The following is a 21447-nucleotide window of genomic DNA, read 5'->3' as shown; positions in this document are numbered from 1 at the left end:
TTAAGTATTAATGCCAGAAAAAACAAAGTTGTACAGGAAAGAAAAAATAAGTTTATTATAATAGCTATATATTATAACATTTATAGTTATAAAAATATAACAATACTGTTCTAAACCAAGATCACAGGATAATTGTACTGAAAAACAGGGGTACAGAAAATGGGAGAAGGTACGTAAAGGGGAGGAAGACTGGTAAATCCTCATCTTTCACTGAACAATGACTTAAATTGAAAATCAACAAGCAGTAATGAACACACTTGAAGACATGGCAGTGAATAACAAAATCATCGACTAACGAAACAAAAGGAGATCCCTGTCTCTCTAGGCAGAACAACATGAAGAAGGAAGAGAGGGAGGACTGATTTTTTCCTTTTCCCTAAAAACTTCCTAGAACTATTTAATACTTTATATTCACGTACAACTCTGATTGAAAAAAAAAAAAAAAACCCTAAAAATAGGCTTAAATAAACCAAGTTGCAATTAGTGGGGGGGAAAAAAAAGAAAACTAAAAATAAACACCAGCAATAAATCTTAAGCTTTTGTTAAACAAAATCACATTTTCTCCCATGTGAAAGAAAATGAATTACAGTTTCAAGATTTTCACAAGCATTTGTGGAGTTTTAATACACAATATGCAATCACTTTAATTTCAATTTGTGCCATTATTTTTGGTTACTTCCTTGGACAATTTCAAGATGTAGTAAAGACTACAAAAAATGTTAACACTTTTCAGGTCTTGTTACATACTTCCAAATTTGTTTCTAGGGAAATTAAGTTTGGTTATACTGCCACCAGCAGTATGATCATAGCATTCTCTTTAGTACTTGGTACTATTAATTTTGAAGTGAAAGATTTTGCCTTATTTTTATTTCTACTTTTATCACTATTTCTGGGGTCTCAATATTCTTACCAACATATATGAGCTTTTATATAACATGACTTAGTCATATTTCCTGCAAAAGACACCTTCAGTTCTGTGCAGTGTCTTTTTATTTTGATTACAGTGTTTTCCCTTTCAATGTATGTACAAAGGTTTTCATACACATGCAATGAAACCTATGAATTTTTTTGCAATTTCTTCTATGGTTTCTAAATTTGAGAAGTTTTTTTCTCCTGGGATTATTTTCTTCTTAAAACAAAAAACCTAATTAAAATTAACATGACCCCTAAATTAACTTATTTTTTAGGGAAAAACATCCATTTAACTAACAAATAATACATCCTTATCTGTTAACTAAAAAAGTTTATATTTTATCCTCAATACATTTTCAAGTACTTGTATTTAAGCAAAAATCTTCATAGGAAAAGCTGTAACATTTGCTTTACAAATTACAAATTAAATTATATGTTATACACTATTTACAGTGAATTTAAAGAGCACTTTTTTCCTAAAATCTCTTTCAGTGATTTGATTTTAATATACCTGATTTCCTTCCTCATTTTTTAAATTTTTTAAATTGGTATGATTATTTTCTTGAAAATAAACTTTCTATTTACACTATGTACATCAAATTATTCACTCTATCTGAAAAAAACTATTCTAATTTAAAACAACATCTTAAAAAGTGTGTTCCAAACATTAACAAATCATGAAGTCAGCTTAAGTTCTGCACTAACAAAGTTCCACTGGAATGGAAAACATGATCTCACTGGTTTATAATACATACTACATAGAATATATAATACCTAACCTTTCCATATTTTGGTATGTAATACAATTTTATATATAATCATGTAATAAATGTTACAATTACATAAGATGTTTTTCTAAAATATTGTTTTATTGTCTCATTGTTTTATAATGTAATAACTATATATCTTGATAAGGCATATAAAATCAATCTTTCCATAACCCTCTTCATCTAGAGGCTATGTTCCTCCATAACACAGCACAAAGTACATTTCTTCCCATAAAATCAGAAAAGAGTAATAATTCACCCTCAGCAGAGGTATGCTGAGGAAGTATTACACCAAAACATTTGTCACAGGCCTGTAAACATGCAATCATAAGTTACTTTAGGGGAGGTGTGAGAGGAGAGGAGAAAAAGGAGGAAAGGGAGGGGAACAGGAGCAAGGAGACGGCATAAAAATAAGTATGAAACATTTTCTACTCTGAAGGAGGTACAAGGAAGACACCAACACCTTCTAAATTAGAGAGGGTAAACTGTTAGAGATGCTACCTATGTGTAACAATGGACAGAATTAGGTGGTAACCCAATGTTGAAGGCCAAGGGCTCCACAGTCCAACTCCAAGAATAATAAAAGTGCCATTCCTCCTATGGTGGGAAAATGGACAGGAGTAGAAACAAAAAGCATCTATACTATTTAGGTAAAAAAATAAAACAAACAAACAAACAAAAAAACCCACACATGAGAACTCAGATTACCCACAAATTTCTATTTGAATGTTTTTCTACTAGTTTTTAACTCATAAAGGTGCTAGGAAAATTTAACTATTTTAAATAACAGCAACATGTCAATAACTATAAAACATTAAGAACTGGATCCAGGGGCTGGAAGACTTAAAAAAGCCAGACAGTTATTTTAGGTTTTGTGGGCAGTGCAGACTCAAAGGCAACTTCACAATTCTGCCATTATGGCAAAAAACCAGCCAAATACACGATATGTAGATGAGGAGGCTCTTTTCCAATATTTAATTTACAAAAGCAGGCTGATTTTGGTGGATGGATGGGCCATAGCTTGCTGACCCTTGACTTAATCTACACATTTTTTTTTAATTACAAATTCAACAGACAACTGTAGGGGAAACCACTATTTTAAAACTCAAAACTCACAAAATATATAAAATGAGTTCAGAAAAAAGCTTACGGGTATGAGGGCATGGAAATGGTTTCTTTTTATTTACAGGCATTAAAGTAATAGGACAGTGGGATGCATTCCTTTGTGATTTTGTTACAACTTAAGACCATTTAGATTTCCGAATTTCTACAAGAATGAAAATAAATCTAAAAACCGAAGTGATCAATGACTGACAAGTCTTAAGATAATCACTACAGGATTAAAAATAACTTTCATACATAAGTTCATAGCAATTCTTGTTTCTGGTCCTATGACATAATCTTACTATATTAGTAAGAGAAAGATACTTCCTATAGCATTCTGATTAACTTTTCTAATCCCCAAAAACCTCTTCTCCTAATGGATAGTCCCCAAAAGTAGGGTACATATTATTAAGCATAAACATGGCTGTTAGAAATGTTACTGCATGGGGGGCGCCTGGGTGGCACAGCAGTTAAGCGTCTGCCTTCGGCTCAGGGCGTGATCCCGGCATTCTGGGATCGAGCCCCACATCAGGCTCCTCTGCTGTGAGCCTGCTTCTTCCTCTCCCACTCCCCCTGCTTGTGTTCCCTCTCTCGCTGGCTGTCTCTATCTCTGTCGAATAAATAAATAAAATCTTTAAAAAAAAAAAAAAAAAGAAATGTTACTGCATGCACAAGTATTACCTCATATCTCCCTCTATTTCAGCAGTAAAATATCTACAATAACTATAAAATATAATTATAAAATTAGATAATTATAAAATCATCTACCACTCTTAGTTAAAACAATTTCAATACTACTTGAGTAAGATTTTAGGTTTTATCCTTATACTTACAACCTGTAACCATGGCCACCCACCACTACCCCATTCTAGTTAACATCTTTTAACATGAAAAACAAGTGTTAAAAATCTATTAAATATCTAATCCCTATATCTAGCAATCAAAAAAACCTTCTGTCCTGATAATAGAAAAATAAAATTTGGCACTACTATATGTTATGTCATAGAACAATAAATTATTGTGTTAACATGTCTGAACACTGTGTGGCCTTGACAGTTGGAAACAATTTCAATAATGCCAGTTTTTTAGAACGTCACAATTTCAGTAGTAAACCACCTGCATACCTACCAGAAACATTTTTTAACATTCTGATTGTAGTTGATTTTATTTTATTGAAAATACATTTGCTTATTTTGGAAAAAAACTTATAAGTCATTATATGGCCAACTCACAAAATTACAAACAGAAATTAAAGAAAAAGAAAGTAGTTGTTCAGCATATTGATAACTGGTCTAATCTGAAATCTTAGAATTTATATGACTACAGGAAATCTTGTGGTTATTACAGTCCTTAGACTCTTTTATTTTTCAGGAATCGTTCTAAGTCACAGATCAAAACAAACTTGAATTAAAAAAAACTCATCATGTGATTTTAACATTCTCAAATTTTATTTTCAGTACAGTCAAGACAATATAAAGCTATACGGGACTAAATTAAGCCAGAATGCAAATTTTTGTATCACTATTTTCACACCATAAGCCCAGATTAAATGAATAAAATTGCTGTTATTCATATACAAAGTTAACCTCAAAAACACATATATCTTTATGTGTGTATATATATGTTTATGCATATATACATTTAACATATACCTTTCCTTCCGTTTTTGAAAAATCCCACATACACTTTTGCAGGAAAATGGCATTTTACTGTCCTTTCTCCACCCAAAACTCACTCCATACTTGGAAAACTACAGGCTAAAAGAAACCAAAGTTAACCAATTCAAAATGACTACATCCATCTTATTAGTGACACTAACCAGATGGAGGAAACCCCAAAGTAGTCTAGATATCATCTAGCACTACGGAATCTAATTCTAATTTAAATAGATCTTGTGTTAGGAAAAGATGAAGGTAAAGAGGAAGCTAACACTAGGGGGCAGCATCGAGCTGTTGGGAGGGCAGGGGCATTCTTCTAACAAACTTTAAATCAAGGTTAGTATATTTTAATGAAAATTACATTATAATGAAAAACAACTTTACAGGGTAATAAAATTTGTCATAAAGGAAAAAGGATAGCTTTCTGTTTTGATTGGCTACACTTTCCATTTTCTACTGTGTAATTTTTCTTGCATCAGTTTAACATGTACTAGTAAGATTTTTATTTTATTTATTTATTTGAGAGACAGAGAGAGAGAGACAGAACTAGGGGAGGGTAAAAGGGAGAGGGAGAGAATCTCAAGCAGAATCCGTGTTAAGCTCAGGGCCCTATCTCATCACCCCCAAGACCATGCCCTGAGACAAAACCAAGAATCAGACACTCAACAAACTGAGCTACCCAGGCGCTCCAATGTCCTTTTGATAAAAACAAAACCCATGGCATTTCCACTGAGGTAAGCACTACAGAGACAAGGACTGACATTTTTACCCAATGTATTTCCTTGGGTTAATACTAAATTTAAGTTTTGTTACAGTCAATTAACATTTTAAACTTGATTTAAAAGGTTGACAAGCAAGCTTTGCCCATTCATCGAATAATGTCATCAGCATTATGACAAAAAGTGGTGGAGTATACGCCACCTCAAGGATTTAGTAGGACAGGGAAAACAAGGTTTACATATGGAATTCCAAGTGAAAAAATATTACAGGCAGAAAAAGATTCTATGATTATATGTAAGTAGTCCTCCAACACTAATGAAAAACTGAAACATTTGTATGTAGAAAAGAAGGTAAAATGAACTAAGTATTTTCTGCAGCCCTTTCATTGTCATTTACAAAGATCAGAGTAAACCCATTAGGTAGGTTTTATTCGCACAAGTTCAACTGATAAAGATTAAGATAAACTTGCTCACCAAACTCGCAAACAGTGGGTCAAGGTTTTGTTAAAGTCTCACTCCAAAGCCCTAAATTCTTTCCAATACTGGCCAATACTTGGGGACAGAGAGGTTGGAGAGAACTGAGCAACAATTCTCTTCAATTATAATGTAACTGCAATTTCCCTTGCTGTAACATCTATATCCTATATTCACCAAAAAGCAGTAAAAAAACTAAAACTAAAACAAAAACCCACTCCTAGAGTAGTGCTTGCATACCATACTTGAGACCTCCGAAAAGTACTTCAAAATCAGCTGCTCATAAAAGGGGAGAATCTGCTGCTTTTAAGTTGTAGAATATAAACTGGTAATGGGAAGAACAAATACAGTTTATCACACAACATATTCCTGATGTCAACTGGTAAGAAAGGTCTTCCCTGACCACTTATTTTAAGCACCAAAGTCATTCTTACACAGGGATTCTTAAGCAGGAGTCTGTGTATAAAATTCAGGCTTGTATATCTAGATTTAACAAAATATATTTTCATCTTCATCTCTGAAAATTACTCTTTCCAGTTAGGAATGTAAGCAAAACCATGGGAATATGTAGTACCTGATACTTTTTAGAAGAGAAATTACAATACAAATTACATCCATTAAAAACCATTTAGTCTTCACCAGTTTGATATTAGGCAATTAGACCTGAAACTACTCTTGATATTTAATGCTCTACTAAAGCATGGATTCCTTTCTCTTATTTAATGTTCTGATTATTTCAATGTAACTGTTGTAATCCTATATAGCCCCCACTTAAAAATCATCAGTCTCATCACACACAACACACACACAGACATAGAAATCCCTCCAGCACATCATTTTCTTCATACCACTTGTCACTGATGCTATTTCTCTCTCTCTCCCCCTCCCTACCAGAATATTCAGCGAGTATACGGATGTGGGTTGTCTGGTATGGACCCCCAAAATTTTGAACAGGTGACTGACTCATAAAGGTACTCGACATTTGTACAACAGGAAGTCCTAAAAAAAAAATTTACACAAGTCCTGACTTAAGGCTTTCCGCTGCATTACAATTAACTACATTCTAAATTTCCAGCTTTTCCAGTATATTGTTCTTAATTACGTAAATTGTCACATGCTAGTTTTGCTCCACCGATAACGACTCAGTTTCAACATAAAACTAGACTACTGAACAGTAAATAAGACATTAAATGAAAGAAAAAAAACCAAAACAGTATAACCTACTTGTTAAAAAAGTATGTGCTTTAATGTTACTCTTTACTAAAAACAGGGAATTGTGTGAACGACCCTTCCAATGAAGGCTGCGGATGTTGCGGATACTTATTCCTCGTGCCCAACTCCTAAAGACAGCCCATGTGGACAGGCTCCCACGTGAACAGTTCTTCATACAAGCCACGGGAAGATCTTCGACATCATCGCCCGCGCCCCCCAAGGCCCCTTCTTAGCTGGGGTACTCGACGATCCGAAGAGAGAAGCGAGTTGAGCAGACCCCTAGATCAGGGGAGGGCCGCAGCCGCTCTCCTACTTCTTCCCCAGCCGGGACCCACGCCGCTCACCGCCGCGGGGCTTTCAGGAACAAAGCCCGGGCAGCCACGCCACCTTCGGGCCCACCCGGCCTCCCCCACCGACTCAGCCTCAGCCCCACCCTCGGCCCTCAGCTCCCGGGACCCCAACCGGCTTGAGTGTTAACTCCCCTGCGTCCCGCCTCGGCTTTTCGGTTGGTGGGGGAAGAAAGCCTCCACGAGGCCTGCCGCGGTAGCACAGGCGCCACCATCCGTTAGCCTCCCGGTGCCGGAACAGCGGCTCCCAGGCTCCATCCCGGGGGCCCCTCGCCCGACCCCATGATAGACCGGAGGGAAAGACGAAACAGGAAAAATCGGGGCATTCCTCGTCGCCGCAAGTCCCTCCAAGGCCTGACTGCGGATCGTCCCACCCTCCGGCCACAGGGTCCCCGCCTCCTCTGGCGACGCCACCCTCGGCCCCCAGGCCGCCCGCGCGCAGCCCCCTAACCGCCGCCGCCCGCCCAGCGGTCACTCCCCTACTCCCCGCGCGGGTGCCCAGCCTCGACAGGAGGCTGGGTCGAGCGCGGGGTCCCGCACGCGGAAAGAAGACTGCCCGGCCGCCAACCCCGCGGCAGCCCAGAGCGCACACGAGGAGTCGCGGCGCCCCACGCGCAGCCCACCGCGCGCTCTGCTCCCGGTCGCCGCCGCCGCCGCTGACTGCAGCGCCCGGATCCCCGAGGGACCCAGCCCGGACTCCCCGATTCTTGTCTCCCTTTCTACCCCCCCGCCGTCCCGGGACTCGCAGTCTCCGCCGCGCATGGGGCCGGTTCTGGGGGAGGGAATGTAAACAAATCGGGGTTTTATAGTTACCTCACACTCGAGTGCCGTGTGCATCTCCTCTCCGCTCGGTACCAAACCCCGGCTGCACCAAATCGTGTATTCACCAAAGCCGGCTGCGCTAAGTGCGTCGCGGAGGCCCGCGCGTCAGACACCACGCTACGCTACCCGCGTACAAGGCCCACTCAGGTCCCTGCGCAGCCGCACCCCGTCCGCCTATGGGTGCTACGCTCTGGGCGTACACGCACCACCCAGCCATTCCCTTCAGATAACGCAATTTGCGGAAGCGAACTGCATCACTCTCAGATTCCATACGGACAGACCGAGCAGTAGGAAATTCGAGTCTACGCAAATTGCGGAACTCCGTGGCTCCGCGGTAGTTTTGTTCCAAGAAAGGACGCTGCGGGGGAGTTGGGGCGGCTTCTAACGCATGCGTGGAGTGCCCTTTACCGCTCGCCTTTTCTCCTGGTTTTGCATGTCGGTTGCTGCAGCCCTGGGGAGGCGGATGAGTAATGTAAGCTGTAAACGCAAACGCTTTAGCCATAAGGTTTCAGATTGATACACTGAGATGTTTATCTGTACAGGAGTTAAACATCTACACTAACAACTCCTCCCCTTTGTTAAAATAACGTCTCAGTCTCTTAGGGCAAAAAGGATAACTAATACTTAGTGCTAAGTACAAGCTCTTTTGCATAGTTTTCTCCCCACCCCACAATTTATTCTCAAGCGCACTTCCTGTGGGCCTTCCAACCCTAAAAGAGAAAGTTGAATTCAGAGAGCATGTTGTGTACTTATGGTAGTTCTTGAGACTCTGGCAACTTTCCAAGGTTTTCCACCACCTCCTACTGCCTAATTCACCCATTATTTCCTAACACCCAATGGCAAAACTCCTGATCCAGCCAAGCAATTCCATGGACTCCTGGCTACCTCGCGCTCATTCTTGTTCTCATTCCTTTGCTCACACCATACCAGCCATCTGAACTGTCTCCTCCCCTTTTCTTAAGCAATTCATAACTCATACTTTATGAAAAGGCGGCTCTGGACACCTTCCCTTTGCTCCATTACTTTGCTTCCTGCAGTTATTTAATACCCGTGGTGAGGCTTATCTGTATTCTGTTTGGTGTGCCTGTTTCTGCATGCAGCCAGAATCTATTTAATAGAGTGAGTTCTGGGGGTGCTTTATTGATGTCTCCAGAGTGCATAAAACCATGATCAATAATAACAGCAAGGTTTACTATGTGTCAGGTACTTCCTAAGTGCTTTACATATATATTAATTTCATGCTCATAACACAGTGAAGTAGATATTATTATCCCACCCCAGGAAACTGAGGCACAGGGAGTTAAGTAACTTAAGATCACAGAACAGATAGGGAGAATTGGGATCCAAATCCAGTATGGCTACATATCCTACTGTTCAGCATATTTATCTCTGTGAAGCAAGATTCTGTTTTTGTTTTGTATCTCTACAAAGAACATCTTTTAGGTGCTTAATAAATGCCTACAGACTGTCAAGATACTAAGATTCTCACACTCCTTCTTTCTTGTCTGGGAAAGTCAGTCCATTGACAACCCCCCCCCAACTACTGCGAGTTTCCATAGCTGTTATTAGGCAGAACTCCTGAGGTATACAGAAGAGATCAAGTCTGATCCTCACTTTAAGTCTCACCATAATCACTAACTGTGGGAGACTATGACCATGGTCCTAAGATTCATGCGTAAATTAAGGGAACTGGTCTAAATTTATTCTAAAGTTCTTAGATTTCATAAAAGCAGAACTAAAGTTCTTAGGTTTCATAAAATCAATATGGTACATCTTCTATGTACAAAGCATTAAAAGCTTCCAAATTACCCTTATATTTTAAGGCTCATAACTATTTTATTGACCACATTATTATCAGTACCTTTACCATATACGCAATATCTTTCTTCTAAATATCAACGATACAATACTTGCATTCCTTATATCTTAGGGTACCCATAATGCTCTTTCACTTTATAAGGCTAATTAATGTTCAGCTGGCTCACACAAGTACAGCTGAACTGGTTAATCACATATTCAAACCCTTCCATCAGGCTGGTCAACAGCTGCAGTTCTAAGTCAAATTCCTCAAGACCCCACCCCTGTACCAGACCTTTCTCTCAGGATTCTCCAGACCTCCCACATTTCGGGAACTAAGGGATTAATGCCTGGCTAAGAGGGGGAAACCTGCAGGACCCACCTGTTATCAAAGACTTTCATTCTAATTGGTTGGTTGCTTTACCAATTGTTACATATTTTAAATATCATCCTTGCATAAAATACTACAGAGTAAACCTACTTGAAAACAGACCATGTCTCCTCCCACTTCTATACACTTACGCAAACATTCCCTTATGATCAAGTATATGCACTCTGATTCGGGCAAGGCTTAGAATAAAATTACTACATAAGGTAAATGAGCTGCAAACTAGTATATTTTCCTACTGGGAAAAGGAATCTCAGCAAATGACTTGAAGGCTTACTCAAAATCACCTGCTGAGTTAAACAATGGAGAGTGCAGCAAAAATAGCACTGTAATGTATGGTTTATTTTTGCCCATTTTCTTTATATAAGGAATGTGTCAGAGTAAGGAATTTCTAATATGTTAAAGTCATAGAACTTTTTTTTAAGAAAGAGCAAGAAAGAGCGTTGTGTGTGAGAGAAAGGGGAGGGGGGGAGAGAATCCTGAGCAAGCTCCACACCCAGGCAGACCCTGACTCAGGCCTTGATCTCATGACCCGGACATTATGACCTGAGCCAAAATCTAAGAGTCGGATACTTAACCAACTGAGCCACCCAGGTGCCCAGAATCATAGAACTTTCTAAAAGGGTTAGTCGTTTTTTTCCTTTCCACCCCATTTGATTCATAAAGAAGCTCACCTGAACTATAAAAACAGTATAGATGATTTGCAAAAGCTTGGGCGGGGAGGAAAGAGAGAGTATCGAATTTATTTGTAAATGGTTTACCTTTCATTCGTTTTGTTTATTCACACTGCTTCTGTCACAGTTTTATTTCACATATCTAAAATTTTAAGGATGACCAATCTACCTTTGCCAGGCATGATATAATAAATCTGATGGCCTGGGGTGCCTGGGTGGCTCAGTTGGTTAAGCGTCTACCTGCTCCCTGCTCAGCGGGGCGCCTGCTTCTCCCTCTCCCTCGCCGCTCCCACTGCTTGTGCTTTCTCACTCTCTCTGTCAAATAAATAAAATATTTTTTAATTAAAAAATAAATAAATCTGATGGCCTTTTTTTGCTCCTCAGAGGATTAGAGAAGAACCAGCTGCAATAAATACAGAAAATAAGAAACATACTTCCTACCTCAATCTTTAGTTGTGACTAAAGAAAGTCTGTGTCATCAACTTGGTTTCCCTCTAGTAGAGGAGAAAATTGTCACCATCCACAACAAAGTTAAGAACTTTTAATTAAATTTCTAAAGAACATTAGTGATTCAAACACATCAGACCTTTCAAACAATTGTTCTTTCCATAAATTAAGGTTAGTAATAACTAAAGATGAAGAAAACTCCTTATTTTCATGTTCAGCTTAAACTCTGATTTTTAGGGGCATCTGGGTGACTCAGTCGGCTAAGCATCTGCCTTTGGCTCAGGTCGTGATCCCAGGGTCCTGGGATCAAGTCCCAAGTCAGGCTCCCTCCTCAGTGGGGAGTCTGCTTCTCCCTCCCCTCTGCCCCCACCCCGTGCTCCCTCCCTCTCTCTCAAATAAATAAAATCTTAAAAATAAATAAATAAGTAAACTCTGATTTTTACATGATCAAAAAATCTGATTCAGACAAAGTCATGCTTAGAGGAAAGAGAACAAGACAGACTAAATAATATGGATATACAGCCCTGGGGGGGGTGGGTACGAAGTACCAGGAAAAGGTGTTAACGAATTGAAAACAGAATATATAAATCTAGGCCTCAAAATTAACAACTGTCTACTCACTTTTGGAGGCTACGTATTTTAGCCTGGAGATTGAGCCGCCCCCCCCCCCCCAGATCTGAAGCCAGAGAAATGTAAAAGGCACAACCCATTTCTGTCCTTTAAGCCCCATAGCACTGTGTGACATCTAACATGTTAAGCCCATGGTCAGAATGGGAAGTGGGATCTGGAGGACAGTCTTTTCCTGATCCCTTGAGAAATTATGGCTCTGCCACCAAGTCTTGCCATTCCTAATTTTAAGATAAACAGACTGTGAGAGTTTGCATGGAGGCTCTCATCAGCAGTGCGGCTGCCCTTGTAACCCTTTCTAATGAGCAGGACAATGTCACTGACTAGGCCACCCTCTTCTACAGAGCCCATCACTTTGAGGAGGGTACACTAAGGCAGGGAGAGAGCAACCCATCCCACCCTGGTGAGAGACAAATTTGACCGATGTGCCTGTCAGGTGAGACCATTTTGAGTTGGTAGGCTTATGCAATAAAATGAGTTTCAGGCTATCTGCACAAACGAAAATAGATTGGAGAAATGAAACAAAACGTGCAAACAACTCTCCGCCCCCAGTAGAAAAGTTAACTTTTGTATCATTTGCCTAGATGATGCTAACATTACACTAGGCAGATCCCTCAGTTGTGGTTCACTGAAATACAGACAAAAGGACTTTTAACATTAGACAGGGAGAAGGACAACAATGGAGAGGCTTAAAGTTTCTGATTTACCATGGCAAGTCCTTTTGAAAACAGGAATGAGACCCAGCCTAGGAGAAATCAGAGTACCCACTCAGAAGAATGAATGAAAGAAAGAAGCTCACAGCAGAGCCAGGATAACAGGCAGACCACACATTTGCTCACATGAAGTTTTGCCCCAGACCTAGTCTATTGTACTCACCAGTCTCTGGAATTCCACATTTAGAACTTTATTCCTGGGACCTGAAACCAAAGGGACTTTGACCCTAAGGGAAATTACCACTATTTTATTGCTTATTTATACTGCTGGGAGAGTATATTTTTCATGCCTTTTCTGAAGAGGAAGTTTTAAGAGGTGATTATCTAGTTTCCTAAGGGTAATGTGGTACAAAGGGACAAAAGGAAAACTAGACAAATTGCCAACTTCTCAATCTTGCTTCTAGCCAGCCTCGTTCACTCACACAATACTAAGATGAAGAAAACCAGTAGGTTTGGTAAGCTGTCACTTGAACCAAGCATGGGGGCCAACAGGCAGCCATTTTGGGTCCTTTAGAACTCTGAAAGCACAGGAAAAAAAACAACTTTCCAAACCTTAACTAAGCCAAAGGAATAAAAAAAGCAACGTGAATAATCCACATGGATATTGCAAATTCAAAGAGGATCTGTGGATGGTTACACTTCAATTTAAGGAAAATTATCAACATGGAAATGAATTAGCAATAAGTTACCACGTAAATATTTTTTCTCAAAGATTTTATTTATCTTCGAGAGAGTGCGCAAGCATGTGTGCATTAGCTGGGGAAGGGCAAGAGGAGAGGGGAGAGGGAGAAGCAAACTCCCCACTGAGCATGGGAGCCCAACACATTCCATCCCAGGACCTTGAGATCATGACCTAAAGCCAAAGTCAGATGCTTAACAGAGCCACCCAGGCGCTGCTCCATGTAAATATTTTTTAAAGCAGGTTCATTTGTTTAACTGGTTAAAGTTAATAAACTCATTTTTAAAATTTAAAATGTCATCACATGAGAGCATATTTCAAATCTTGCCTAGAGATTCCAAGATAATTAATAATAAGACCCATTTCACAACTGACATTTATGAAAACAAATACATCTTTTAAAAATCAAGATACACTAGGTTTAGCTTAACAAACATTGCTTACCTTTATTTATTAAAAATTTGACAGCAAGAATGCAGCAAAATTCTAAACATTAGGGAAGGCAGTAAATGAATTGTCAAAACAAGAGTAGCTTTTAGGGATTTCCAAATTTTTCTTGTGCTGTTTCTAAGTAAATCTCAAATTGTATTTTATTTTTACTAGAATAAGCCATTTCTTCATTCTTCACAGAATCCCACAGACCACCTCCTTCTTACCATTTCACAACATTAGAGAAGTTCTAGATACTCCCCTAAGTTTTTTGAGGAATGATTCTGGCAGTGGCCAATAATTAAGAACCTACTATGCTTGGCTTGCTTCCTCATGGATGATCTCACCTACAGCCTTCAATGATTTCATCAACTCAGGTTTCATTCCAATTACAGTGACAGTTGCTTTCTCTAGGCAATTAGGTTTCACAGTCTTTCTTCTCACCCTAAATACAGGAAGATGTATAGTTTAAAATGTGCCAATTAGTTTAAATGAGTTAAATATGATAACTTATTATATCCCTGTACAGCCCTGCAAGGTAAATATGATTATACCCATTTTGCAGATGAAGAAAACTGAGGTGGTTACATAGCATGTGGCCAACCCAGGACCCCAGTCCAAACCGTCTGGCTCTGGAGGCTATGCTTTTAACCCTTGCATTACGTTCCCTCTTATATCAAGGCTATCCCAATTTTTGTGAGGATATCTACATTAATTTTTCTGCAAAGGCTGGTAATTTAAAAAAAAATCTGTAGAACCATAAATTGGTGGCTTTTCAGTCTGTAAACGTTGCAGGTCAATGGAAATTTTAAATGGAATAAAGAATAGCATAAAAAAATTCCAAGATACTTATAATGTGAACATTTGTTCTTTTTTGCTTTATCTTTCAGCTTGACTAGCTTGAATCAATTCCAAGGGAGATGTTTATTCCACAGCCTCTTAAATTAGAAAGTTAATTAGCCAATCTGGTTATACATTTAGTTGAAAGCTTTCCCCTCTTTATGGTGATTTGATGTAGTTGTTCAAGTATTTATTTATACCAGTAAAGTTATATTAAAAATTAAGCAGAATCAAGTGTATGTTAACAAATTTGATCAGTCATATAAAAGTGAGCTATTAACATGCTCATCAATAAAGACTCGGTCAGGTGCAGGCAAATACATCCCAGCAAAGAAATTCTTTTAGAGGATTAAACGTTCACTCCACTCCAGTCCTTAGACTTATCTCTATCCTCTGCAAGTCTCCCTTGGAAAAAGAGACAAGTGTTAACGAAGGGTTGGAAATATCTTCAAGCAAAAGTTTGTGTCCCTTTTATGTTGCAAGCTACTCTTTTTAAATAGCTAGGAAATGAGGGTGAACAAAATAGGATTCTTGCCCTTCAGTAGCTTACAGGCCAGTCAAGGATATCATAAAGGAGGCAACTTCAGTACAGTATGAAAAGTACTATACTGGAGATAGGTATGGGTTGCTCTGGCGACCAAAGCAAAAATGCCTTCAGAAAGGAAGTGACATCCAAGGTCTGACTTAAGGATGAGTAGGACAGAGCCAAGTAAAGGGCAGAGGGCAGAGCAACAGCAAGCAGAGGGATGAAATGAGTAAAAGTGTGGTTCTCAGTTGGGGAACTGAAACCTGGGGTGTTGATGTGTGTTTCTGACACATGGGATTAGAAGAGATGAAACAGGACCAGTAAGCCAGGCTTTTGTGTACCATACAGAAGAGTCTGAACGCTGCCCTGAAGGCAGTAAGAGCTGCTGCAGGACTTTAAGCAAGCGTCATGATCACAGACCAAGAAGGAAGAAGGTAACACGATTAGTTGGGTAGGCAGAATAATGCCTCCCACCACCCCCTGCAAATGATACCCACATTCTCATCTCTCGAACCTGTGAATGTTAGCTTACATGGCAAAGGACAATAGAGATTGGGGTAGAATTCGGTGGCTAGTTAGCTGACTTTGAGATGGGGAGATGATCCCCAATTAACCGGGCAAGCCCAATTTCACCACTAAGGTAGACAGAGACAGGGAAGTCTGAGGGTGCCGTGACTGTGGAAGCGAGGTCGCTGGAGAAAGCAAGCCACCAGCTGAGGAACATGGGTGGCCTCTAGTAGCTGGAAAAGGCCGGGAAATGGGTTCCTCCCGAAGGAGTGTGGCCCAGTGAGACCCATGTCAGACCTGTGATCCAAAGAACTGTAAAATAATAAATCTACATTGTTCTAAGCCGCCAAGGTTGCAGTTACGTGTGACAGCAGAAATAAAGAACGAATACATTAGGAAGCTGTTATAGCAATAATCCACGTGTGAAGTAATCGGGGATCAAAAAAAAAAAAGTTGATTTGACAAGCGTCAAGGAGATAGAATCAAACTGGAACCCTGGCTCTGTTAACTTATTAGCCGTGGCTTTGAAAGACCCTTCTTAAACCTTATCATTCACCTTCGAGTTCAATACCTAAAAATTGAGCACTATTTTGCAGGGTTTTGTTTGTTTACTTTCTATTTTTATGAAAGCAATACATTAACATTAGCTTTAAATTTCAAATCAAAATTACATGCTACAATACAAAAGAATCATGAAAACATTATGCTAAGTGAAATAAGTCAGACACAAAAACAAGTATTTTATGATTCCACTGATTTGAGACACCTAGAACAGGCACATTAATTGAGACAGAAAGTACTAGAAAAGTGGTTACCACGCTGGGCGGGGACGGGGAGAAGAGGGTAAGGAAGAGAATGGGGAATTAATCTTTAATGGGTACAGTTTCGATTTGGGATGATGAAAAATTCTGGAAATGGACAGTGATGATGGCTGCACAACACTGTGAATGTACTTAATGCAACTAAATTGCACACTTAAAAATGGTTAAAATGGTAAATTTTGTGTATACTTTACCACAAGAACAAATACGATGATTTAAATCCATCTGATTTTACTGTAGAGTATCTTAGATCTAACAAGAAAAAAGTGGAATTTTTTAATGGACTCTGCTTCATTTACTAATAAATACAAGTGAATAAAACCTCTCTGCTTGAGTGTTAGACCTTTAAAAATGGCTTAAATGATATACTTTGTTACGTAAATTTAACCACAATAAAAAAAATCAAAATAGATTAGAAACAGCAGTGTATTACCAACTCCAGGATCTACCTCCCAGAACAAAAGCTTCTATTACTTTAGCTTTTGTCCAGGGAATTATGTCCACACTTTAAAGTGATATGCTTATCCTGCTATTTCATCAATTTTAGGTGTCTGCTGTTGACTTTCAATAAGGAAGACCAGGATTTAACTCTCTTAAATACACACACTCATAATCTGGGAGATAAGGGAGTCTGCTCCTTACATAGATTTTTCAAACACCCTCTTGTTTCCAGATATATCGTTCACCTCCTTTTTCACAGGGGCCCAGTGCTGACAAGTCAGGTGTTTCTGGGGTGCTAGAGCCCCAACAGGCTTCCTTCTTCCTGCTATTCCCATTCCCAAGGACCAAATTCTCTAAGGAAATAGTTCACCATTTCCCTTCTATCTTCTGAACTGTTTATTACTCTTGCCCATTATCTTCTGTCTTTATAGCTGTGTCTTCGTGATTTCTTTACTTCATTTTTGTCACTTTTAGTTGAGGAAAAAAATGAACAAGCATGTTCCATCTGCCATATTTTAGTAGAAATACTCCATGGTTGCTTTTAAGATTAAATGAAGTAATACAGGTAGATAAGATAACGTAAGCAAAATGCTTTGCAAATCCAAGCAACAGTAAGGTCCCTACCACCATTATCATCAATTACCCAGCAAAAGGTTGTTAGTATGGACTACAATGGAATTTCATGAAATACTGCTTACAGGCTGCCTGGGTGGCTCATTCAGTTAAGCGTCTGCCTTCAGCTGGGGTCGTAATCCCAGGGTCTGGGATTGAGCCCCACATTGGGTTCCTGCTCAGCAGGGAGTCTGCTTCTCACTCTTCCTCTGCCTGCTGCTCCCTCTGCTTGTGCTCCTTCTCTGACAAATAAATAAATAAAATCTTTAAATGTATATATACTGCTTACAACAGAATACCACTGTTGATTTTCCAGTGTTCATAGCATCTGATCAGGAATGTTTTTCTTAAAGAAAAAAAAAGTAATTTTCATGGTGTATTTATATGGTAGAGTGCTCTGCAGCTAAAAAGGAGAATCTAGATTACCAGACATTCTCATTTTGTAGGTTTCACTTTCTCCAAGAGACCTCCTCTATCTTGAGAACCCTCTTCTCCTGCACTTAGAATGACTCTCTTCTCATTACAATACTATTTCCTTCCTTTATAGCTCTGATCAGTTTTAAAGTCCCCCATTCTCTTCCCCCCAATGTTTCCCCCTTTCTCTGTGGGTCTTTAATTGTGTTTTGTCCCTAACCAAACTCCTCCAAAGGGCCATGGGAGCTGCCGTTACCAACAAGGTCCACTCAAGGCCCAAAATAGTGCCTTGAATGACTGTTTTGAATAAGTGGAACACCAGGTTTAACACTATAGAACATAGGGGCTCCTGGGTGGCACAGCAGTTAGGCATCTGCCTTCGGCTCAGGGCGTGATCCCGGCATTGTGGGATCAAGCCCCACATCAGGCTCCTCCGCTGTGAGCCTGCTTCTTCCTCTCCCGCTCCCGCTCCCCCTGCTGTGTTCCCTCTCTCGCTGGCTGTCTCTATCTCTGTCAAATAAATAAATAAAATCTTTTTTAAAAAAACACTATGGAACATAAAATGAGATGCCGTGTTTGGAGAAATAAACACATAGAAGTAATTTGTAAACTGCATTAATAGTGGTGGGATTTGGGGAAGGTTATCAGCATTTTGTAACTTCTGTATCCTAATACTGTTACTACCACTACTAATGAACAGTTGCTGAATGTTTACTAGGCATCAGAACTTTCCTAAGATAATGGGCAAGAGTAATGTTTACTAGGCATCAGAACTTTCCTAAGTCCTAAGTCCACTCATACATTTTCTTATTTAATTCTCACAACAACCCTATTTACTCTGATTACACCCATTTTACTGATAACTGAAATAACTGCAGAGAAGAAAATAACTGCAGAGAAGTTCTGTAACTTGCCCAACTGGGGATATCTGCTGAAGTTCAAACCCACAGTCCAAGCTCCTTGATCTTAAGCCATTCCCACAGTCCAAGCTCCTTGATCTTAAGCCATTAAGCTATTTATCACTTGTGTGTGCGCGTGTCTCAGAGAGAAAAAGAGAGAAGAAAATGTACTTGCTAAATTCTCAACTCTTGTTTTAAGAAACGAAGGGCTAAATTGTTTTTGCCAACAAAAATGTTTCTCTGAAGCTATAAAGATAGCAGTGGCTGAATCACCAGAACGGCACTGCCAGCTTTATACAAGTCCACAACCAAGTCTCCTCCACTTACACTTCCCTGGCTCTCCGGAGGCACAGGTAAACCGAGGATTCTATATTGAGTGTACCAAAGCCAATGTTCTCCAGTCCTAACTTGTGTGTGGGCTATGTCCTGGGAGACCCAGAATATGAACCTCTTATCCTCTAAGGGCAGAGAGTCACAACAAACATAAATATCGTTACAATTGATTGTGTGATGCCTGTGTGACTATTACTCTTTACTTGAACTCTAGAATTTACTGAAATAGAGTGGCTACTTTTGAATATGGTTCCAGCATGAGCCTCTTCCTATAATGTTTCCCAGTTCTTTAGTTTCATGTTAGGATACCTGATTTATTAGCAATGTTACAAATGTAAATGGAATGTATTGACTGCAAAACAACCAACCCCTCCAGCAGAGATATTTTGTTTTCTTTCATAAACCTTTTATTAAATGCAAACCACACTTGGGAAATATTTGCACCTTTGCTATATCATCAAAGACAAATGTTACGAATCATCTGTATCATCTTTTATGTTCTAATTTTGCTTTTTCCATCTGTATATATAAAAAAGGGAGTAGGAAATGGAAATCACGTATCAAGAGAATTACCTGAATTTCCAACTTCCTCTGCTCTATTAAGCCCCTGGGGAACTGGTCTATCCAAAGACTAGATCAAAGACTAGATCCTAGAGAATGGCTCCTATTAATTAAGTACCAGATCCAATATGTAATTATGTCCCTTAGGATTCTGACCAAAGGTTGAAAGACAAAGTCAGAAAGCCTACAAGTTTGGAAATGTGTGTGTGTGACTTTAGGTTCAGAGGGCTCAAGTGCCTGTGTCAGGTCAGGTGGCATTTCTGCTACCGAAATAAAGATCAAATTGGAAAAACTATAATGACCACGTAGAAAATAATCTCTTTTTAATTATGTTCCTAATTAGTATCCTTTAAAGAATATCTTTTGAAGCATTTCAAGTCTTCTCATCTAGAATTTACAGCTAACAGTGAAAATACAGCATTTCATTATGGAAGCTGGTCTGGTTCCTGATTTGAAGAATCCAATTGTAAAAAGAAGTATGAGATAATCAGGATGTTTTTAATATTGACTGAATATCTGATAGTAAAGAATTATTTTTTAATGTGTGATAACAGTATTGTGCTTTAAAGAGAAAAAGAGTCCTTACCTTTTAGAGATATACACTGATGTATTTATGGATGCAATAAGATGTCTAAGAATTGCTTTGAAATAATCCAGTGGGAGTATATAGGTGATGCAAGACTGCTCATGTGTGAACTGCTGACAGTGGATGATGGTTATACGGGTGTCATTTTACTATTTTCTCTGGTTTTGTGTTTTAAAATTCCATAACAACAGCAAAAAAATAAAGCATTATAATAAAAGCAAATTAGACAAATATACTACCTAGTATCTATAATGTTCAAGGAATCAGAGCAAATCGTAGTATGTAAATGATTTAATAAATCTAGAGTTTTTAAATGTAATTTTGCAAATGTTTCAGAAGTAGTAACTTTTTTCCTCTGTATTCATATTAGATTTCAAATATAGAATAACAATTTTGTGGCTGGAGCAATCCTGAAATAACCGACTATATCGGTAGTGACATCAGCTGAGATGACGCTGTCATACCTCTGTCTGGCACCTGCGTACACCTTGAAAGTGATGCAAATGTGACTTTTAAATTATTTGGCTTCATTCCAAAATAGACCCATCCTCTTTGGTGGAAACAAACAACAAAAATAATTAATTTGCAAACCTAATTGAACTTTCAGCTATGTTTAGAAATGAAGCTCTAAGGGGCGCCTGGTGGTGCGGTCGGTTGGGCGCCTGACTCTTGATTTTAGCTCAAGTCATGATCTCAGCGTCATGAGATTGAACCCTGCGTTGGGGTCCCCACTCATCGTGGAATCTGCTTGAGTTTCTCTCTCCCTCTGCATGCCCTCTCTATCTCTCTCTCAAGTAAGTAAATAAATCTTAAATTTAAAAAAAAGGAAATGAAGCTTTAACACTCCTATTTATATTTCATTTCAGTTGAATTTTTATACTTTGTAGCTCTCCACATTCACACTGGAAGCAAAGCAAATCTTTTAGCGGCGCCTGGGTAGCGCAGTCGTTAGGCGTCTGCCTTCGGCTCAGGGCGTGATCCCGGCATTCCGGGATTGAGTCCCACATCGGGCTTCTCCGCTGGGAGCCTGTTTCTTCCTCTCCCACTCCCCCTGTTTGTGTTCCCTCTCTCGCTGGCTGTCTATCTCTGTCAAATAAATAAATTTTTTAAAAAAGCAAATCTTTTAAATATTTACTGC

General features: G+C 39.2%; 1 protein-coding gene across 2 annotated transcripts in view; it reads right to left on the bottom strand.

Annotated features, from left to right (window-relative positions):
- Positions 1-21447, bottom strand: part of SLC39A10 (solute carrier family 39 member 10) — a 104643-nt gene that overhangs the window by 58939 nt on the left and 24257 nt on the right. Inside the window, exon 1 of one of the 2 annotated variants that reach the window (XM_002917152.4) lies at positions 8007-8143. The exons of the other annotated variant lie outside the window; for it this stretch is intronic. The gene's annotated coding sequence lies outside the window, so the exon portion shown is untranslated. Of the gene's footprint in view, positions 1-8006; positions 8144-21447 lie in introns of those variants that run through there. 2 annotated transcript variants of the gene reach the window in all.

Source organism: Ailuropoda melanoleuca, chromosome 2 (genome assembly GCF_002007445.2).
Source record: "Ailuropoda melanoleuca isolate Jingjing chromosome 2, ASM200744v2, whole genome shotgun sequence".
Taxonomy (NCBI): Eukaryota; Metazoa; Chordata; class Mammalia; order Carnivora; family Ursidae; genus Ailuropoda; species Ailuropoda melanoleuca.
The sequence above is the reverse complement of the archived record's forward strand: the minus strand, read 5'-3'. Positions and strand labels throughout refer to the sequence as shown.